Source organism: Euleptes europaea, chromosome 1 (genome assembly GCF_029931775.1).
Source record: "Euleptes europaea isolate rEulEur1 chromosome 1, rEulEur1.hap1, whole genome shotgun sequence".
Lineage (NCBI taxonomy): Eukaryota > Metazoa > Chordata > Lepidosauria > Squamata > Sphaerodactylidae > Euleptes > Euleptes europaea.
In genome coordinates, this window is record NC_079312.1 from 105,223,608 (window position 1) to 105,245,133 (window position 21,526).

The following is a 21,526-nucleotide window of genomic DNA, read 5'->3' on the forward strand; positions in this document are numbered from 1 at the left end:
GCTGAGTGGCAGAGGGAATTTTCAAGATTTATTTGGTTATATAAGAAGCCTAGGGTGTGAGCTGAAATACTTCAAAGACCTAAGAATGCTGGGGGTTTATCATGTCCAAATTTAGCTCTCTATTATAATTCAATAGTGATCAAAGCTATGTATAAGTGGGTACGTGCTCAGTCAGAAATGCATTGGTATCTTAAAGAACAGGACTCGTGTAAGGTATTGTTCCCTTATTTACACTGCTATTCATATACGAATGAAGTAATAAAAAAAGATTACATATCTTATAGTAACCCTTTTATTGAAGAGTTTGTAAGAATATGGCGTAGATTAAAATCTAAATCAAGTCCCCCAATACCCCTTATCCAAACCTTTATATATAATAAAGCATTTAAAATTGTGCTGCTGAGGAGACAGTGGATAAATGGGAGTTGCATTAGGTTTATAGAAATGGTAAAGGATGGATGCTGTATTTCTTTTTTCTGAGTTGGTTGACAAAGGGGCATCGCTAAAATGGCTTCAATATTTTCAGATAAAAGAGTATGTGAATTCCAATAAATAGGAGAATAAATCTGTTCTGTGCTTACCCCTTTTGAAAGTCTGATTTATAAAAGTTCAAACACGAAGGGGCTTATTTCGGCAGTTTACGCAGTTTGGATGAAAACCTTCTTCAAATGAATTATGATCATTTTAGCCCATAATTAGGGTTGCCAACCTCCAGGTACTACCTGGAGATCTCCTGCTATTACAACTAATTTCCAGCCGATAGAGATCAGTTCACCTGGAGAAAAATGGCCTCTTTGGCAATTGGACTGTATGGCACTGAAATCGCTCCCCTCCCCAAACCCTGCCCTCCTCAGGTTCCGCCCCAAAGACCTCCCACTGGTGGTGAAGAGGGACCTAGGATCAATGATAACTTTTCACATCAAGATCAGTGACTGACATTTGTGGTAGTTTAAGAGAAAATTATAAAGTAATTTATCGTTGGGATTTTACCCTTAATAACAGTGCTATCCTGAGGCCTGGGAGTTGCTCCGCGGCCTGCGGCAATGCAACTATAGCGCAGCTGAGCCGCTCCCCTAAGAGGATACTTATGTGGCGGCTGGAGGGGAAATGCAGGGCTTTATTTTCTTTTTTAAAAAACTTGATTTAAATGGTGCCACCCATCTGCAGACTGCAAAGATCTGTTCCCCCAGAGATCATGGCTGAGTCAGAGGGTGGACTTCATGGCACTGGGATGGCGTTTTATCCAATGTGGCCAGCTGGAAGCTTGAGGAACACAAATGGGCACAGCTCTAATCCCTTTTGGAAACAACTGCCTACAAAGGCCAAAGTCCACATTTTTAACTCACTCTGGCCCTTCATTAGCATACCCAAATGAAGCCAAGGATCTTAGGAGCTATGTGACACCTACAGGCCTCCGTATTGCTAGACCCCCCCTGAAATTGACCAGCGTAGTTTCCTGTTGCTGAAAGACAGCCTTTCACTCCTTAAGGGGGCTGGGGGCCTTTCCTGGCTGTCTGTTCCTTCTTCTTGACCCCTCCACACCCTGCTCTGCACAGAGACCCTTCTGTCTCTCTCAGCTGCCAGGACCCATAGAGGCATTCCTACTGTGCCCACAATCTCTTCTATATCTCTCCCCACCCTTGACCTGAGTCTTCCCCTCCCTCTGCACAGCAGTCCCAGCCCCGCTATCACTGCTTTGTTTGCACAGATTTCACCTTGCACCCTGCAGGAGGTCCGGGCACTGTTTGCACTGTAGGCTGTGGTTCCTTGGTTCTGGGGCAGAGAGCCTGGCACCCCAAGGTCTGCCCATGCTGAGGAGCCACTACCATCATTTGGATAAAGAGCACCATCAGACAGCTTTAAGCATCTGCTATGCCAATAAGGCTCCATCTCTCCCCCCCCAATGCCCCCCAAACAGAGTTAGAGAACACTGTTGTGATTGATCATTAGGGATGCCAGTACCCTCTTCACCACCAGCGGGAGGTTTTTGGGGTGGAGCCTAAGGAGGGCGGGGTTTGGGGAGGGGAGGGAATTCAATGCCATAGACTCCAATGGCCAAAATGGCCATTTTCACCAGATGAACTGATCTCTATTGGCTGGAGATCAGTTGTAATAGCAGGAGATCTCTAGCTAGTACCTGGAGGTTGGCAACCCTATCGATCATAACACTTTATTGGGGGGCTGCTAGGGTTGACAATCTCCAGGAGATTTCCCACTATTACAATTTATCGCTAGGCAACCAAGATCAGTTCCCCTGGAGAAACTGGCTGCTTTGGAGGGTGGACTCTATGGCATTATATCACACTAAGATCCCTCACCAAACCCCACCCTCCCCAGCTCCATCCCCAAAATCTCCAGGTATTTCCCAACCTACAGCTCGTAACTCTATTAGCTGCAGGGGCAACAGAGCTTGAAGCCTCTGTCGACACCTCTGAGTCTCCGGAGAAAAAAACAGCCATCGCTCTCCTGGAGCCAATGTCCATTCAGGTGGAGGAGGGATAGGCTCAGCCGCTTGCATACCCTGGCTACTTTCCAAGAGCAGGGCTGTTATGTGGGGAAGGCTATGGGTGAAACAGAGGGTCTTCGGGTGAAGCCAGCGCTGTCCCTGTTGGATCTCCACCTGTAGCAGACTAGAAAATATCAAAGAACATCCGCAACTAGGGGTTAAGAGCTTCTTGTTGGGCGCAGAGGGGTTCCCCTGGAGTCTCCACATGGTCCAGTCAGCAGCCTTTGAGGGGGTCTGTGGCATCAGCACCACAGCCCCCCCCCGGGCTTCAGGCCTCCCTCACCCACCTGCAGAACATATGTCAAGGAGATGGTTTTCTGAGTCAGTAGGAGAGATTTGTGAATATTTCAATTGTAGTGCATAAAAATCATGTGAGGAAAGGCATTTAAATCAACATCCTTACTATGTGAAAATAAACAGAACCACATATTAGGCTAAACGTGTAAGGTCTAAGTCTCATTAAGCTCAGTGAGATTTGCTTCTGAATCTGCATGTATATGGTCAACAAACATCTTCCTTGTTTCTCCCTGAAGCTTTCTGGGGGAGGGGGGGAATGCTTCCTATAGACTTTTAAAAACCAAGTGAACTATGGAGGATAGCAAGAAAAACATCTGACAAATTAGCCTCCACTCAGTTGTGATAACTCGTTACTATGACAACGCTTCTTTCTTCAAATCAATTGTTATGTTTTCATATGCCAATAACATGAATTCAGAATTGGCACTTGCTCCCTTCAGTGTTCTCCGAAAAGCAAGGTGGCGTCATTTCTTCCCACCCAACAGAGCAGAGAAGAAAAGCCCCTGACCTGGAGTGGTGAGGAAAATCATGACATTTGTCTGTGACAATGTTGGTAAGCCATGTGAAAACAGAGGCCCTGTTTTCTGGCTGGTATCGTGATGACTGAGTGGTTCTAGGTTTGGTCAGTAAACTCACAAAAGGTTTATCGAAAGAAAATAGTCAAAAGGATATAAAAAATGCACTTGCATTTTTTATATCTACAAGGCCATAGGCAGCAATAACAACAACGAAGGCTGGCTAACTAAATACTTACTAATAGATATTACAGAATAAAAGCTGGTTCTCAATGCTCAACGTCTAATCAGCAAAGTCCGGTTCAGAGTGACATACTGCAGTGGAAGTTGAAGAAGGAATAACTTCAGTTCTAACTACTGAAACTTATGGAAAAGCCGACCATGAACAGGGGATTCTTAATTCCTAGGAAGAACACAAATGAACATATGAAGCTGCCTTCTACTGAATCAGACCCTGGGTCCATCAAAGTCAGTATTGTCTACTCAGACCGGCAGCAGCTCTCCAGGGTCTCAGGCTAGAGGTCTTTCCCATCACCTACTTGCCTAATCCCTTTAACTGGAGATGCCGGGGATTGAACCTGGGCCCTTCTGCATGCCAAGCAGATGCTCTACCACTGAACCACGCCCCTCCCCAAACTCTCTAGGCTTTTTAGACCAGTTTAGACTGGGATAAGGCTCCTAGGGGAAATGAGTGAACACCCCTGCATCTCATCGCACAGATGTTTCTCAGAGCCCAATTAAGGATGGTGTGAGAGAGGCCTTGAAAATTTGATGGTGACAGTCCAGCACCTGGTGTTTTGAGAGAGAAAAGTTGGCCTGTGTGTGTGGAAAAATATTAGCTGCTGTACCTGAGGAAACAAAATGGATGACACAAAGGTAGCAAGGATGTTAAGATGGTTCCCTGTCTTGACAAGCCAGAAGACAAAAGGTGGAGGAAGAAGGTAAGGATTGTACTTGTTCAGATACCAGAGTTGCCAGCTTTTTAACTGGTCCCTATAAGTGATCCCCTTAGCATCAGTTTGATTTGCAGCAAACATCAAGTGATGGGATTTATTCGAATCGAAATGTTTAATACAGTCCCAGACCAACAATAAAAAACTTTTACATAATAAAAATAGTAGCTATATACATCAATACATCAATAAATACATAATCAAACATTCATAGGGGAACTATTAAAAACATAAGCGTAACTAGAACAGTTAAAACTCATTCGTTGGGTTCGACCCATGCTCGTCTAGCCTTCATAATTCGCCATCCAAATTTGGCCATTTTAAAAGTTAGCTCGGTGTCTTTAACTGAGAGCAAGTTAGAAAGGCGAGTCGCTCTAGTGCTCCCTGAGTGGTCAGCTATTACAAGGGAAATGTCTTCTCTTATTGTATTATAGATTTTGCAGTCATAAATGACATGTTCAAGGGTCTCTATGCTCCCATCAGAACAAGGGCATACGTCTTCACCATAGGGGATCTTCTTGTATCTACCTTCCATTATAGCTGAAGGAAGAGCATTGCAGCTTAACAAGGTAAAGGCCCTCCTATAATCAGGATTTTCCAGATGAACAAGTGATGTTATTTAGCTCCATGTGAAAAGTGGCTCCTGCCAATTTCTGCAAACTGTTATTAAAGGGACAGGGATTTTTTCCCCTGGCCATTTGGCAGGAGTTCCCATCAGTCCTGGCTGCACAGGTCCAGAAGCCACGCCCAGTGCCTTTCACACAAACAGCCTTCCCCACCCTCACTGCTGAAGAATCTCTTTTATTGCTTGGGAAGAGAGCTGAGCAAAACAGCGGCTATTGAGCACGCATGCTGGGGGTTGCTTACCCTGGCAACACTTTTAATGGCTGCATGGCAGGCAGATATTTTATCATTATAACAGCTGCAAAGTAAAGTTGCACCAGGGGTATATTTGGGGGGGGGGGACACCACTGACCTTAGAAAACACAGTTGGTTCATGGTCTGCAACAGAAATGGAAACCACAACAGATTGCCTGTTTTGAGGTTTCCAGAGGTTCAGGCTCTACTTCTGCACCCTGCTTGACATCCCCTGCGTTGCCACCCAAGCTTCCGCCTCCCAAGGCCTGGAGTTCTCATTTGTTTATTGAGACTTAAAAGCTGCCTTCTTCCGAGAGGATAATATTTGAGATTTGCTTCCAAGCTACAAGTGGCACCAGATTGTGCAGCAGCTGGTAATTACATTGAGGAAGCAGCTAGATGGATTTGAATCCTTTGGGGACTTGAAAAGTTTTGTTAAATCCTTTGGGGGGTTTTCAGGAGCAATGTTTAGGGCTGATATGTTGTCTTTTCTGTATTAACTGTATCACAAAGCAGATAATTGCAACAGAGAAAGAGAATGTCATCCTCCTGAGTCCCCCCCCCCATCCCATCCCATCCCATCCCTCAGGGAAAAAGTTACATTATTTCCTGCAGCAAAGGAGAATGTTAGCTTTCTAGCTGGTCTTGCTAACCTTTTCTCTCACAGCAGAGCAGGTAGAAGTAGAGCAGGCAGAAGAAAATCCCAGCAGTTACACCTTTCCCCAGCTTGGCAATGCCACTGAAACAGCTGAGCTTTCTGCCTGTCTTGAAGCCATTACAAGTACAAAAATCTGTGAGGCAAAAAGAGGGCATCTGTACTTAGAACCTTTTGCTGACCATCAGAGGTCACTTCACTCTCCCCGAGCATTTCTGTGTGTTTTCCCCACGTTTTTTTGGATGCTGGCTAAACACGAACCCAGAAAACATGGGCAAAACACGTGAGGAGAGCGAGGCGACCTCTGACGGTCAGAAAATGCAAGCACAATCAAAGCAAAGCCCCGAAGTAGTCGGCGGGGTGATGGCGAGGAAACAGCCGTGCATAAAAAGCCGATGACTACTTAAGAAAAGGTCATGCAATTATGGTAGCTGACTGTTTTGCTTGAGGTGAAGTCTTTAACATCATTACAAGGGCAAAAAAAAAAATTCAACTGGTACAGCTCTCGCCACACATCTCTAAACTTTGGGGAAAAAATCATTTGCTGACTTCCAGCTCAATATTCAACTGATAAAAGCTGAGGACAATATATGTGTTGCCAGTTTGTACTATCAGCATACATGGAGGGAGGGGAGAATCAGGACTGACTTGCAGGAGCTTTTCATATGTAGGTTCTTGCAGATGGTCTGCTAAAAGAAAAGGCCAGCCCAGTAGGCAGGGTTCCATTTACTCCTCACATTAGGGTTGCCAACCTTCAGGGCTCCACCCCCAAAAATCTCCAGGTATTTCCCAACCTGGAGCTGGCAACCCTACCTCACATTCTGTTGCTTCTCTAATGGCAAAATAATTGGATAGGAAGGGATGATTGGGCCTAAACTGATGCTACACCATGAGCAAGCTGGTATTCAGGTGACTAGGGTTGCCAGGTCCCTCTTCGCCACCGGCAGGAGGTTTTTGGAATGGAGTTTGAGGAGGGTTTGGGGAGTGGAGGGACTTCAATGCCATAGAGTCCAATTGCTAAAGCGGCCATTTTCTCCAGGTGAACTGATCTCTATCTGCTGGAGATCAGTTGTAATAGTAGGAGATCTCCAGCTACTACCTGGAGGTTGGCAATCGCACAGGTGACCCAAGTGGCCTCCCTTAATTACGGGGAGAGGGAGAGAGAGAACAATACTGACAATGTAATTATAGTTCTTTGTATATTTAATGAGTGTTAAATCATCACATGGCAAGTGCATTGTGAGTTTCCATGACTTGTCAACGTGCTATTGTCTGTTATAACAAGTATAAGCCCCCTTCCCCTTACTGGTCCTTCTCCCGTACTTTATCAACAACTTGGAAATTAAGAAGGAGAAAAGTTTCCAAATTGTCATCTCTGTTCAAGAAAACGTTTTGCCTCCTTAGGTTCTGCGTACTGAATTACTGTTGAAGACATGGGGCATCTGGCTAGCCACCTGTTCCTTCATTTGACAAGAAAACGTAGCATTATTTTTCACCATAACTGCCAAAAGCAACTTTCTCCCTCCCCCCACCTTTTATTTCCTTAGGAAGTAGATTTACAGGCAGATTTACAGCTGTTGTGTCATAAACAGTATGTTATCTTCCAAGCGCCATAATAGGTGGTAATGACTGCAGCGTCACCCCAGCGTTCGTTAGTGATTAACCTTAAACACAAAGCAAAACATTCCACAGAGCAGCCTTGCTCAGCATCTGATCTTCAGTCCTGCTCAACAGCCAGTGTCTGAATTTGCTGTGTGTGTCAAAGTTAGCTCATGTATAGAGTTGTTGGCTTGGGATGGCTGCTTGTAAATCCATTTCCCAGCACCTTGATATATGATGATGAAACATCTTACCAAGAAAGCATGGTAGAAAACTCACGGCCAAAATAGATTAAGGGTATATCATAAGACTTTACCTATCTGTTTTTTGTGGGGGGGTTTCCCCATCCAGGCCTTATTACTAGGGTTGGCAGCCTCCAGGTGGTGGCTGGAGATCTCCCGCTATTACAACTGATCTCCAGCCGATAGTTCACCTGGATAAAATGGCCACTTTGGCAATTGGGCTCTATGGCATTGAAGTCGTTCCCCTCCCCAAACCCCACCCTCCTCAGGCTCCACCCCCTAAATCTCCAGGTATTTCCCAACTTGGAGCTGGCAACGCTACTTATGACAGCGCAGTGTTTTTCACAAAGACCACTCTATAGGAAGAGTTAAGTTTCAACTCTATCCACACCTAACAAATTGGGCACAGTGTGAATGCTATTCTCCTTCATACAACAGTGGGAAGATCTATTTGTAAATCTCCCAGTGTCATAGAGTTGCCAACAGGCATGGAGGAAAATGTCCTGTCCCTTTATAGAGACTTAATGGGATATTATTTATCTCCATGCCATGAAAAACTTCAGCTGTCCATTTCTACATACTAAGCCGCTATTAAAAGGACAGGACATTTTTCTCCAGACCTCTTTGCAATCCTAGGTCTAGTTTGGCTTCAGCATGATCTTTGAAAACTGTAGAATGCCCATAGCTGGAAACACTCATTTTACACGAACAGCAACAAAGTTGGCAGTTCTGATCATCCAAGGATGCTGTTGGTTAGGTTCCAGGCTCCCTGAATCTTTGGCAAAAGCTGACCAGCTGGTATAGGTGCAGAAGCATTTCTTCTGCACATCTAGGTTCTTGCAACTGGCAATGACAAATTAATGTGAAACAGAGAGGCAAAAAATATTGAAGAAGAAATGTCCTGTTGCTCACCGTAAAAAATGTCAGGAATGTTTTTAATGAGCCATGCTGTCAACTTGTTTTACTGAAAACATATGTGATGCATAGCTTTTGTTACATTAAAAAAAGACAAGGAGACTCTTACAAGCTTTTTGTAGATGCTTTACAAGCTTGTAAGACATTGTAGGATTGCCAGTGGGATTTATGACCAAGGTTCCCAGAGATCTTAATTCTCTATTGTGAGATAATTTGGATGAGGTAGGATTAACAGCCCAATGGTACATGTTAATATAAATCCTATTGAGTTCAGTGAGACTTGCTCCCAAGTAAGTTGACATAAGTCTGTGGCCTACGGCTTACCATCCTTACTCCTGTCCTGAAATTATTGCACAAATCAGATAACATCTTTGTAACATCTACATGAACCCACTGGGAGAGGTTATCCAGTGATTTGAGTTCAATTGCCATCAATATGCAGAGGACACTCAGTTCTATGTTATACTTCCAGCAAATCCTAGGGAGGCTGTGGAAAGCATGAACTGGAGGTACTTTGAAGATGGATGAGGGAACAAGCTGACCCAGCCAAATGGAGGTGCTACTGGTGGAGAAATGTTTGACCCAGGAATTAGGATGTCTCCTGTTCTGGATGACATTGCACTCCCCCTAAAGGAGCAGGTTCATAGTTGAGGGGTTGCTGCTGGACCTCGGCCTCCTGTTAGATAAAAAGGGGGCAGCTGCATCCTGGGGAGCCTCTCACCAGCTTCAGTTGGTGAGCCAGCTCCAGACTTCCCTGAGCAAAAAAGATCTTGCCGCTGTGGTGCATCCCCTGGTAACATCTATGTTAGACTACTGCAATGCACTCATGTGGAACTACCCTTTAGGACTGTTTGGAAACTACAGTTTTTACAGAATGCTGCAGCCAGAATGTTGACTGGACTGGGTCATTGGACCGTATCATTCCATTCCTGTTCCATCTCCATGGCTCCCAATTTGCTTCTGGCACCAATTCAAGGTTTGTATTGACCCTATGTATCTTGGGGACAGCATACCTTAGGGATCGCCTATTCCCTTGTGAACCTATTCATCCACTCTGGTCATCCTCAGAGGCTCTTTTTGGGTGCCTGCCATCTGATGCTAGATGAGTGGCAACCTGAGAAAGAGCCTTCTTGGTCATGGCACTTTATAACACCCTCCCTAGGGAGAGTAGTCTGTCTCCGTTTATTGTTGTAATTTACCAGCAGGTGAAGACTTTGTTTTTTTGGCATTCCCTCACTAACTCTTATTAGCCCTCCTCCCTGTTTGTATGCCTGTGTGTTTATCTATATATTTTAGTTAGTTAAAATATTATATATATATATTTGTATTTTAAATGCGGTTTTAATGTTTGAAATGCTTGCTGTCTTGAGAATCCTGAGTTGGGTGGAAAGGCAGCAAAAATGTTTTAAATAAAATAAAATAAATAAGTAACATACATGTAAAGATTGTGAGGTTTGTCGTACTTCTTTACATGTGTGTGATTAATGTACAGAATAATTTCCTCAGGATACAGTGATGGCTGCTAACTTAGATTACTTTAAAAGGGGATTAGACAAATTAATGGAGGATAGATTCACCAATGGTGATTAGTCACAGTGGCTAAACTGGACCTCCATATTCAGAAACAGTGTATTTCTGAATATAAGATGCAGACTTTGTCCTTGCAGCCTGCCCATAGGCCTTCTGGAGGCACCAAACTGAACTACTGGTGTGATCCAGCATGGCTTTTCTTCTGTGTTCAATTCCAGATCTGATATAGCCTCAGTCTTCTAATGTACATCAAGCATTCTATCACTGACAATTTATGGTACGCACTCCTTTACTGTACAGATTTTATTCTCATATGTGTTACCCCGTGGCACAAAGTGGTAAACTGCAGTACTGCAATCCAAGCTCTGCTCACGACCTGAGTTCGATCCTGATGGAAGTCGATCTCAGGTAGCCGGCTCAAGGTTGACTCAGCCTTCCATCTTTCCGAGGTCGGTAAAACGAGTACCCAGCTTGCTGGGGGTGAAGGGAAGATGACTGGGGAAGGCAACGGCAAACCACCCCGTAAATATAGGCTGCCTACTAAACATCGGGATGTGACGTCACCCCATGGGTCAGAAATGACCCGGTGCTTGCACAGGGGACTACCTTTACCTTTTTACCTAAAGCAATTTAAGGGATTTAGTTAGCTGGAGCATACTTGTTTTAGTAATTTAGCATTGCGTTTGTTTAGGAGGAGGCAGCCATTGCTCAGAGGTAGCACTTATGGTTTTCAGGTAGTAGACCCCCAGGTTCAGTTCCTGGTATTTCTAGTTAGAGGTTCCCAGGCAACAGCTGTTCTCAAAGACCTTTTTCTTCCTGAGATTGTCCTAAACTGGTGCCCGTTAGAATTAACAATATTGAACCAGACAGGCCAATAATCTGATCTAGTTTAAGGCAGGTTCATGTAGATGTTTTGTGCTCTCTTGAGAGGGGATGCCCTAGTTCAGTGGTACAAGTTCAGTCACTGGCACCTCTTGCTAATGGATCTTAGCTAGCACGTGTTTGAAGAAAATCTTTGTCCGAGATATTATAGAGAAGCTGCCAATCAGAGTTCACAGTACGGTATAAAACAGGTACCTGGAATACAGACGTTTCTTTGTTATTGTTCTTTAGGTTTGAAAAGAAAAAAATAGCTAACAAATATTCTTGGATTCTACTCCTGTAGAGTATTCTCTTTGCTAATATTCTCATTTAGCACCTACAACTGAAAGCCAACATGCGGTAGTACTTAGTGTATTGGAATAGGGTCTGGAAGTTCAAACCCCCATTCTGCCATGAAGCTTTCTAAGTAATCTTGAGCCAGTCACTGTCTCTCAGCCTGACCTACCTCACAGGATTGCTGTGAGGATAAAATGGAGGATGGAAGAATAATGTATACTGTCCTGGGCACCTTAGAGGAAGGGTGAGATTTTTTAAACAGTAAAAAAAAAATGTGCTAAGAATATTGTGAGGTAATTCTATCATGGAAGCTACTCTACAGATTAGTATGTCAAGTGCCGTCAAGTCGCAGCTGATTTAGGACAACCCAGTAGGGTTTTCAAGGCAAGAGATTAAAGAGGTGGTTTGCCATTGCCTTCCTCTGCATAGCGACCTTGGTATTCCTTGGTGGTCTCCCATCCCAGTACTAACCAGGGCCAACCCTGCTTAGCTTCTGAGATCTGATGAGATCGGGCTAGCCTGGACCATCCAGATCAGGACCTACAGATCAGTAGCTTTCAAGTAATATACATAGTTTCATTAACATTTTATATCTGTTGACACTCCCTCTTCTTCAACCACAAATCTGGGTCACTAGACTTGGGGGGGAGGACAAAAAGGTAAGGGAAGTTACTTTGGCCCTACTAACATGCACTTGCAACTGCTTCCAAATGGTATGATCCTGTGGCACGTACTGTACATGGACTGGTGAGAGTTGCATGGACTTTTCTCAATGGATTGTCTCCCTACAGGATAGAGGAGCCTCAGCATGGAGAAGTTATAAGTGCTCCATAGTCAAGATGGAACAGGCAGCCAGATGGGAGGCAGTGTGGCATAGTAGCTAAGAGAATGGGATGTGATTTAGAAGGTCTCAATGTCTCACCTCTGCTGTGAGCTCCCTAGGTGACACCAGGCAAGCCATTCGTTTTCTGTTTCAGCTCCCCATCAGTAACATGAGGTTTTATTAGGGTTGCCAGGTCCTACCAGGCCACTAGTGGGAGCTTCTTATGTGCAAGGCTGAGGAGGAGAGATTTGTGCTTGCATGTCAGCGCGCGTGCAGTGCGGTGCGATAATGTCACTTCTGGGTGCCAGCACAGCACAGAACACTCTAGCAATTTCCTCCAAAACCTCTATGGAAACCGTAGAGTTTTTGGGGAGAGTGCTAGAGTGTTGCCGGCACTTCTGGGGTGAACCCGGAAATGATGGCATTGCACAGTGCATGCACCATGAACATGGATCGCCACTCCTCCTCAGCTGGCCCACTTCCACCTGCCAGCCAGTGAGTTGGTGGGCATGGGAATCCTAGGTTTTATAAAAACACTGGCCTACTTTACAGGGCCTACAGCAAGTTAACATGCATGAAGCATTTTGAATGCCAAAAGTATTACATGAGTGCGATTAAGATGTTTTCTGCATATAAAAAAGGCTATTCCAGATCTCGTTCACAAGGACTGACCTGTATCTGTGACAGCACCATCTGCTCTCCCAAGGATTGAACAGCTTGTATAACTTACCTGTCATCCCAGATGTCACCCCTGTTTAGGGCTCTGCTTTGGGGTTTAGTTATGGAGAAGTCAACAGCCTTATTAGAGAGGTTGTAGTTCCCCAACACTGTTACTGGCAAGTCTGACACTTGAAACAACAGGCTGTGTGAGTGAATAGATGCATTCTCGGATATTTCAACCAGTAAACTGTTGGGCCTACTTGTGAACAAATCTGTTAATCAGTAAGCACCTTAGCACAGCAATTCACATGCAGGCAGTGTGCTTACTTGTGGGTATTTTCTCTGCTGGTCCTTGCATGTGTGGGCTGCAAAGAGATTTCAGGAAGGGATAGGGGTATGTCCTTCTCCTAACTCTGGATAGAAATACTCTAGAGCAGATTCTGCAGGAAAGGAAATTTGTTTGTGGAGAAAAGTCTGGCAAGGATAGAAATGGAGTGGTTCAGGTAGATTCTCTATTGCAGATATGTTTATGAGGCATTACTCTAATACTGATGGGGAATTCTGTGTTTGTTTTTACTAAGTTACCAATGGCACAATCATATGTGTGATTTGTATGCAATTTAACATTAACTGGAAATTATTTCTGTGATCTTTTGTGCACTTTATCCCCAAGGTGCTGCACTCACAGGAATTGCTGCCATGTTGCTAGGACTGTGAATTGGCTGGGTGATACATTAGAACGTAAGCGTGCCCCTGTCAGGGCACATACCATGGGCCATCCATCATTTGAGCAGTATATTCACAGGATGGCAGTGTGACTTCACAACAATATAACTCTAGCTGTCATAGCTAGAATTCTTTCCTGAGTTGTCAATAAAGCTTTCCCACCAAGTAAGGTAAAAAAATAGCCATGAATATGACAGCCTATACATTGTTCTGCTATACATTCTTCTCAACATAATTTTGCAGAATGTGTCTTTATATTATACCCAGCATCTGTCAACATCTGGTCTCAATGGCTATTTAAAGTAGAATTTATATAATCTAAACCTTGATGAACCAAATCCCTGATTTAAGAACTCCCTAAACTTCCATATTTGTGTGATCCTATGCAAACAGCACACTCATTCATCCATATGTTTGACTACCCAATACATAGTTAGTTTTGCATACAAAGAAAGCTGCAGAAGTTAGAACAACAGACTTTTCTTTGTAAAAAAACTGGTTTTCTAGTCTATTCCTTTATCTTTTCCCTTATTTTTGAGAAGAAGCCCAGGAAACGTCTCCCCAAAAATTCATAGGGTAGAGAAGAACTGTCCTGCTACCTTGGTCTTGCAACAGGAATGAAGGGTGAAATGTGTTAGGTATCCTGAAGAGGAGGCCACATAGAAGGTTCATAACTTTATTGGAATCACAAAGTCATATCAGGAGAAAAACAGAATTGGAAATGGAAAGCGAAACTCCTTATTGATAAGAGGGTGAATTCTAGCACTTTGGCTAGGATGGCAAGCCAGGAGGGCCTATATACTAACAATACTCTTCCCTCCAGCTCACAGCCTTGATGATACTGGTGATGGGATCCAATGCAGGCCCGTGAACGCACTAGCAACTTACCTCGCAATTTAAACGTGTCCAGTACTCAAGCATCCAACAAGACTTAAAATTTCTGTTCCCACCTTCCTCCGCTGTATTAGATAAAATCCGTATGTTTTCCCCTCGCGGCAGCATTCACGCGCCAGCTCGAAGGAGCATTGTGATTGGCTGAGGTGGTAGCCTGCCGCGCATGCCCACTCGGTGCTTGAAACAAGGACGGCGATTGGTCCAACGTGGGCAGTTAGGCGGGGGGAGTGGATGGTGGGCTGGCAGCAGGAAGTGGATTTTATGTTCGCACTTCAGGCTCTGGGTGAGGAAAATGTTTAATTTCTATTAATTCGCTATATAAGCGAATGCTCTTAACACGGAGAAATTGTGCTCTGGAGACGTCTCCGGAATCCTTCGGAAGAGATGAAGGGCAAACATGCAAGGAAACCCCGTAGAAATCGGAGCTGCAAACGCGAAGTGCGGACATAGCCCAAGGTAGCAAAACCAGATCATGCAACCCAGGGGTTCTTCCCAGCCAATTCAGGATTCATATAGTGACACTTGATGCCTTGGTAGACTCTGGGTTGTTCTTCAGATGGGGACTGTAGATCTCCTGGAATTACAGCTGATCTTCAGACTACAGAGATCAGCTCCCCTGGAGAAAACTGCTACTTTGGAGGGTGGACTCTATGGCATTATACACCAGCAAGGTCCCTCCCCTCCTCAAACCCCACCCTCCCCAGGCTCTATCCCTAAATCTCAAGGAATTTCCCAACCTGAAGTTGGCAATCCTAGGTTGAGTAGTAGGGTTGCCAGCTGCCAGGTGGTGGTGGGCTATTCCCCCACACTGCACCCAGTTGTCTTCCAATCAGTGCAGAGGCAACAGGAAAACGGGGGAGAAAAACAGTGCTACTGAAGCAGTGACATAGTTTCTGGGTAAAATCTACAGGCTACTGTGATCCTCTAGGAATTTCACCAATCTCTATGGTCTTTACCGTACTGGACTCCTCCCTGTAATAGCACATGATGTGCTGTATCAGGAAGAAAATAGCAAAACGACAGTCCCAGTGATCTTCAACAATAGACCTCAGCTCCCTTTTTGCACTGAATTTAGTTAAGTATTTATATCTCACTTATCTCTACTTAAAATTGCCAGTTGATGGCTGGCACCTGGAAGGAGGCAGGGGCAGGGGGGCACCACTGGTGTGATATAACTTTTGGAGATAACACCCAGAAGTGATGTCATGCTGGTATAGAAATGGCCCAAAATCTGTGGCAAACCCCTAGAGTTACCTGCGATTGCTACAGTTAGGTACTGTCACTTCCAGGTTTCCCGTGGAAGTGACATCATGCTGCCACACACTGATGGTGACTATAAAATTTATTTCTCTCCTATCAGTTGACAGAGCAGCAGCTGGAAGTGGGGTTAGCCGGCAGGAGGTCTCCCACCTAACAGGAGACCTAGCAATCCTACTCCATATTAATGGGACTAAAAGCAGCAAGCCAACTAAAATCTCCGTTTATAGAAATGCAAGCCCCGTGGCGCAGAGTGGTAAGCTGCAGTACTGCAGTCAAAAGCTCTGCTCGCGACCTGAGTTTGATCCCGACAGAAGTTGGTTTCAGGTAGCCGGATCAAGGTTGACTCAGCCTTCCATCCTTCCGAGGTCGGTAAAATGAGTATCCAGCTTGCTGGGGGTAAAGGGAAGTTGACTGGGGAAGGCACTGGCAAACCACTCCGTAAACAAAGTCTGCCTAGTAAACGTTGGGATGTGATGTCACCCCATGGGTCAGGAATGACTCGGTGTTTGCTCAGGGGACCTTTACCTTTTTTAAAAAAGTAAAAACAAGCAGGCTGTAACCTCCACTCACAAGCCATGGAAAATACATAAGAGATCCGTTTTGCAGAGCCTCAAAAAACTTCCTCACATCTTCAGAAAGGCCATGGAATGACTACTAAGAAAATATGAGCCTGTGTAGAAATAGTTCTCATTGACCTGAGTGGGGAACTACTAAAAATTCTTGGTCTGGTGATCAGAGGTGTCTTGTGGGCACATATGGGTGGAGTCATTCCCACAGGTATAAGGGTTTCATGTTACGAAGGGCTTTTAACACCAGAATCTCAAACTGAACATGGAAGCAAACTGCCAGCCAATATATCTATCTTAAACTTATCATAATATGCTCCAAACATTTAACTGCTATCAACAATCTCATTGCCATATTTTGTACTAATTATAACTTTTGTTATGTTGTCTTCAAGGGCAGCCCCAAGCACAGCATGTTGCAGTAGTCCAGTCTCAAGGTTATTGTAGCATGAACTGGTGTGGCTAAGTTGACTGAGTCTTAAAAAGGGACAAGTTCCTTGCCATATAAAGGTTGAAAAGGGCACTTTTGGCTACCTGGTTTACCACAGGTAACACAAAAGCTTCTGCTAGTAGAATACAGTTAATCTTTATGGTGCTATCACATGTGTCTTCTGGGAAGGATGTGTTATTTTCTGTGATGGAGCATTTGCAAAGGCAGAATGTTTCAGCAGAGCTATCTGTGTTCCAGAGAAAGGCTAACAAGGAGATCATGCAGACTGCATGATGTAAAGCTTCAAAGACAGCCTCCTATTCAACACTAGTCAGTTCTCCCAGTGGGAATATACGATGTGTATGTTAGGTTTATTCAACAATGCTCAAGCAATTGGAATACTCTTAGTCTTTATGTTATCTTTTAAGCATCTCTTGTAGCAAATATTTTCCATACAAATGTGCTATATAGTTACTGGCAAAGGCCCCACCATGGGGTTACCAATTCTGCCCTGGAAAATTCCTGGAGATTTGGGATGATGCCTGAGGATGGGAGGAATTTGTGGGGGATTTTATCTAGAATTTACGGTACACCATAGGGTTTGTCCTCTGAAGCTACCATTTTGTCCAGGGGAACTAGTCTCTGAAATCTGGAGATGTTATAATTTTGGAAGAGCTCCAGGTCTCTCCTAGATGTTGGCAACCCTACCAGGTATAGACCAGGTATATCTTAATAAGATTATGATCAACAAAGGCACAAATCTATTTTTTCCTGTTGTATATAAGCAGCAGGTTGTTGGCATAGGTCCTTGCAAAGAGGACTGTGTAAATTCCACTGTGTAAACTCTACAGGCAGGGTCATTAGACTTCAAGCATATAAAAGCAATTAGAAGAACCATCAGCAATTTCTACTTGCTGATTCTGAATTTCAGATTAAAAGTATACAAGTGGGAACCCGCAAAGAATTGTGTGTGTGGGGGTATCTCATTTCCTCCTCCCCCTACATTTATCTGCCCCACTGCCTTCAGTGCTTTTTACTGTATCCCCCGCCCTGCTCTCTTTCCCTCCTCCTGGCAACCCCCATATCCTTTCTCCTTTCACTTCCTCATTCATTCTTCTCAGCCATTCACCAGCCTACCTTTTATCTCCCCCCCCATTTTCAGCTATATTTATTATTTACTTACTTTGTTCATACCCCATCTTTCCCACAGTGGAGACCAAAGCAGCTTACAATATTCTCATCTTCTCCTTTTTTATCCACACAACAACCCTGTGAGGTAGGTCAGGCTAAAATCATGTGACTAACCTAAAATCACCCAGTGAGCTTCCAGAGCAAGATGGTGATTTGAACCTGGGTCTTCCAGACCTTACTTTGAAGCTTGAACTGCTACACTAACACTTCCCTGGCTTTCATAGGGTGGCTGCTGTTGAACAGTATCAAGCAGCTAGGCCTGGAGCTGGCAACTCTAGCCAGGCCTGGACCCAATGAGTCCTCCCTCAAAGGCCAAAACAGCCTTGGAAAGGACCTCCCCTACCCCTGCCTTTTACTTACAGAAATCCAGTCTGGAATCACATGGTTGCCTAGCAATGGCTACTGAGGGAATCTGTTTCCTAAAGATACAGATGTTCCTTTTATCATTTTGGGGTATTTAAAAGCCCCTGGTTTTGTTTTGTTTTTTAAAAAATTACACTTTTCTGCAAACCTGGGACATTTTTCAGGTTTGTAGAAAGATCTGTCTTGCCCGTTCACAGCTCCAATCACCAGATTTAAGTATCCTCAAATCTGGCCAACCTCGCTATTAGAATATAGAAGTGGGAACCTGGAAGGCATCTCATTTCCCCCTCCCCCACGAGTTCCTCTTTCCCTTTCCTGAAATTCCCATAGCCACTTCCCTTTTCCTGCTTCTCTCCTTCTAGGGTTGCCAAACTCCAGGTGGGGAGATTGCCTGGAGATTGCCTGGAATCACAACAGATCTCTCAGCTACAGAGATCAGTTCCCCTTAGGGTTGCGAGCTCTAGATTGGGAAATTCCTGGATATTTGAGGGTGGAGACTTGGGAGGGAAATGACCTCAGCAGGGTATAATGCTATAGAGTTCACCCCCCAAAGCAGTCATTTTCTCCAGGGGAACTGATCTCTGTATCTGGAGAGCAGTTGTAATTCCAGGTGATATCCAGGTCCCTCCTTTACCCAAGCTCTGCCCTACCCAAGGCTCCACCTCCAAATCTCTAGGAATATCCCAATCTGGCAACCCTGAACTAATACCTGTGTGTCTTTGATAACTTGGAGGAATGGAAAATAATAAGTGTCCATAAACCCCGCCCCCCGACAGTGTTACTTTTTTTTTGCAACAGAAAAACAGGAAGCCTGTCAATATTTTGACTACTTCAGGCACCACGCATGCAGTATCAAATCTCGGACAAAAGAATACCATTAAATGCCAGAACACTTGCTATGTTTCTACACCATTTGAATGGAAGAATAGAAAAAAATAGTCCAATTTACATGCAATTCACACAAAAAAATCATTTCTATTTTATGCAGGGTTTTACATTTTTATCATAGGCAAATGTAATAATTTTAAAAAGCAGGTTGGTGGTGGTGGTGGTGGGGGGAAACTATAGTTGCAGATCCAGGTCAAAGGTATAGGGTCAAAAACTGCAATACCACTAACATGATTAAACAAAACTTTATTAACAATTAACTTGTATTATCAATCTTATTATTTTGAATAAGAACAGAATTTTGGAATGCAAACGGCCAACACAATAACAACTGTGATGACATAGGCGTAGCATGAAGGACTGGATTCCACCACATCAGCCAACCCCATGTGGCTTGATGTATAACATACGAAACCCAGCGATCCCGCTGGGTTATCCCCCATCAGGCCGGTGGCAGGGCCCTAAGTCACCAGGGTGTATGCCATTAGGTGTTCCCTATCCACCAAAAGGTGGCATCATCAGTGATTTCCACTGATGTGCCACAAAGCAACCCTTGGGGGGTGGCCATTGCCTCATATATCCAGGAGGTCCCATGCCTCCAGACCCTTCTGAATCCAGTCCAAATGCTTTCCGCCAACCAGCAGGGGCTCACAGGCCCTGCTGCCGCCAATGCCTCACAGTTGTAACCAGTCCATTAACCCCTACCGAATGCTTAGTAACCATAAATCAGTGCCCCAGTCTGAAAGATGGACACCGTCCCGCAAGAACAATGCTGCATTCTTGAACGAGATGTCCCAATGGGAAAAAACCATGCCCCCCAGCGCCTGGACCGTACGGCCAATGGCCTTGGTGACCTTGCGGTGAGCTAAATCAACTTTATGAGGTTTCTGCGCCCCATGCCAGATCAAGCGTTCCAACATGTCTGACCAGCATAGTAACATGTTGGGGAAGTCTGCCGCCAACCTCCGGAAGTCAGATGACGCGACCTCAGACACATCCTTCCCTTTCTGGCGTGTCAGGTCGTTCTCCCCAAGCTGTACCACAAGGGCGTCGGGCGGACCATGATGGCGAATTTCTTCAAGCACTGTGGGAATAAAGGCAGCCCAGCGCATCCCGCCTACACCAAACCAAGAAATCTGTACTACATCATCAAGTCCGAGGTTTTTTCCCCATCCTGAAAAGACGACGTATTTTCTGGCTCGTCGTACAATACTGTGCCCGATCACCCAAACTTGCTTGCGGTGAGGTGCTGTAACTCAAAAAAGGGGGGGAGAGTAACATAGTAATTACATTGTTAATACTTAATGTAACCCTTGAAGGCATTGGATCTCCAACGCCCCAAACGCCTTATTGCCCCCTCAGACAGTCCAGCCTGTGCGGCTGTAGTGGCGGCCCCAATTCTGAAAGAATGTGCCCCAAAATTCCCAACAGGCAGGCCTAGGAAGCCCAGACCATGACGAAACACCTGAATAAATTGATACCGCGTCAAAAATTTGCCGTTCCGATGGACAAACAATGGCCCGGCCTGTAATGGGCGGATCCTTAGATAATGCCGCATGGCAACCACTGGGCATGGGGCCTCCCCCATAGATGCGTGTAACTGTATAGCAACCCCCTGACCGTGTTGATCAGTTTTTGAACGACGAATAGAGATCACCAATTTGGGACCAGAAGTACCCACGTCCCCCACCCGTACGGCCCTGTCAGAGATGTCATGACCAGAACCCGGAACTATCTCACTGATGCGCAAAGCACCATAGAAGGCGAGGGTAAATGCTGCAGTAAACAAAACCACCTCAAAGTCGGACCAGCAAAGATGCCCAAGTGAGTCTAGCAACCCTTTGAGAATGTGGACAATGACTGGCTGACGGGAGTCACCCTGACTAGGCATGCCCCTCTTCCAGCCCATGATTGCACGCCGGGCCCGGTAGTCTGAGCTGGGATCAAAACACCCGTGGGCCCTGTTAAAAAATGTTAAAGCGGCCAAATGTACTCCCATAGTTTTTGCCGCAAGCCCACTGTCCTTAAGATAAGCAAGGTAACGCCAGACCCAGTGCTCATTGACGGGCCAACACACCGGACCCCCCAACCTAGAAGAAAAGGCCAGAAAACGTCGGGCCGCTGCCAAATATGCCTTAAATGTTGATGAAGAAACTGATAAGTAAATCCCATGCATTATGGATTGATGCCAAGTGCCCATAGCTCCTCTGGAAACTGCTGGAAAGGGATCCGCATCTGGCGCCAACATCCGGAATCTGTCGAGCTGTAATCGAGATAAAGAGTCTGCAATGCCATTATCAGTGCCAGGGATATGGCGAGCAGTGAATGACAAGTTAGCAGAAAGACAGGTTAATACAAATTTGCGCACCAACCGCATCACACGGCTTGATTTGGAATTTTGACGGTTTACTATGTGGACAACCGCCAAGTTGTCACACCAGAAAATGATGTGTGTATTCTGACATAACTGCTTCCAAATCACCACAGCCACTACCAA